This window comes from Gossypium arboreum, chromosome 13, assembly GCF_025698485.1.
Source record: "Gossypium arboreum isolate Shixiya-1 chromosome 13, ASM2569848v2, whole genome shotgun sequence".
NCBI classification, from domain to species: domain Eukaryota; kingdom Viridiplantae; phylum Streptophyta; class Magnoliopsida; order Malvales; family Malvaceae; genus Gossypium; species Gossypium arboreum.
The window spans coordinates 28,525,331-28,527,063 of record NC_069082.1 but is presented as its reverse complement, the minus strand read 5'-3'; the positions used below and the strand labels follow the sequence as shown (position 1 = coordinate 28,527,063).

Genomic DNA, 1,733 nt, shown 5'->3' with positions numbered 1-1,733 from the left:
CCAGGAGAAATTTGGGTGGTTCCTCCAACCTGCATTATAAGTATTGCTATAAGGATTACTTTGAGATTGAGGATTATTGCCCATGTAATTTAATTGTTCGTTCTCCATGCTGTGGCCATAGGATTGATATTCTGAATTGCTTGATCCACCTCCACTAACTTCACAGTGCATTACTGGATGAACCTGCGAAGAACCAAGTAAACCATCAATCTTTTTATTTAGAAGTTCTACCTGGTTTGACAGGATAGTAACCGAATTAACGTTATAAACGCTGCTGTTTTAGTTGGTTTAGTCCTCATGACTTGCCACTGATAGTTATTTAGTGACATCTCTTCAATAAATTCGTAAGCCTCTTTAGGTGTTTTGTTGTTGATGGTTCCCCCGACTGCTGCATCAATCATCTGTCTTGTCGAGGGGTTCACATCATTGTAGAATGTTTGAACTTGCAACCATAGAGGTAATCCATGGTGAGGACACCTTCGCAGTAGGTCCTTGTATCTCTCCCATGCATCGTAAAGAGTTTCTAAGTCCATCTGCACAAACGAAGAGATATCATTACGTAATTTGGCCGTTTTAGCCGGCGAAAAATATTTTAATAAAAATTTTTCGGTCATTTGTTCCCAAGTAGTAATTAACCCTTGTGGCAACGAGTTCAACCACTGTTTAGCTTTGTTCCTTAATGAAAAAGGGAATAACCGAAGACAAATGGCATCGTCAGAAACACCATTAATTTTAAATGAATCGCAGAATTCCAGGAAATTTGCCAAGTAAGTGTTTGGATTCTCATCCTGCAAACCATCAAACTGAACAAATTACTGTATCATTTGAATAGTGTTAGGTTTTAGTTCAAAATTATTCGCAGCAATAGCAGGCCTAACTATACTTGACTCAGTTCCTGTTAAAGTAGGTTTAGTATAATCATACATAGTACGAGGAGTAGGATTCTGATTTGCTAGTTCAACGGGTATCGTAGGAGGTAGCTGATTGTCTTGATTTTCAGCCATCTCCTCGGTCGTAGTCGAGGTATCGTCCTCTTGCTCTTCCTCTGTGTATCTTAGGTTACGCCTTATTTCTTTTCGGTTTTTGTGAGCTGTGCGATTGATTTCTTTGTCAAAAAGTAGTGGTCCTGACGGGTTTCTTCTACTTATAAACTATAAAAACCTGCCAAGAGAAAGAAAAACTAAATTAATAAATAATAATAAAAATAAAATAAAATTAACTTGCAAGAAAAATAAATGGCTAAAAAAATAACAATTGAGTGTTCCTAATATCTTAGTTTCCCCGACAACGGCGCCAAAAACTTGATCGTGATTTTGTGTGATAAGCTTTATATATTTATAATTAATCGTTCTTGAAACTAACTATTATCACGATGAAGGCAAGTGTACCTATCGAACAGTAGTATAGCTTTAGCAAGACCGGATTATCGAACCCAAAGGAACTAAAAGTACTAGTAATGATTGTCTTTTTATTATCTAGCCTAAGAATAATGGGGTTTGTTTTTAACTAACTAATTAAGTAAACTAAGAATTCACAGAAAATAGAATTGGGAAATTACTTTTGGAAAACTCGATTGAATTAAGACAATACCTAAGAAAAAATCCACCTAGACTTCACTTGTTATTTGACTCTGAATCGGACGATTTATTCATTTGACTTGATCCGCAGAAATCCATAAGTTATATTATTATCTCTCTTGAAACTAACAACATCTAACCCTAGGTTGAATAATT

The 1,733-nt window shown here is 35.8% G+C and overlaps 1 non-coding gene across 1 annotated transcript; it reads left to right on the top strand.

Moving 5' to 3' along the window:
• The first annotated feature begins 459 nt into the window (after window positions 1–459).
• LOC128287031 (small nucleolar RNA R71) lies at window positions 460–565 on the top strand. The gene has a single exon (XR_008277731.1). It is a non-coding gene; the product is annotated as a small nucleolar RNA R71 (small nucleolar RNA).
• The last annotated feature ends 1,168 nt before the right edge of the window (window positions 566–1,733 follow it).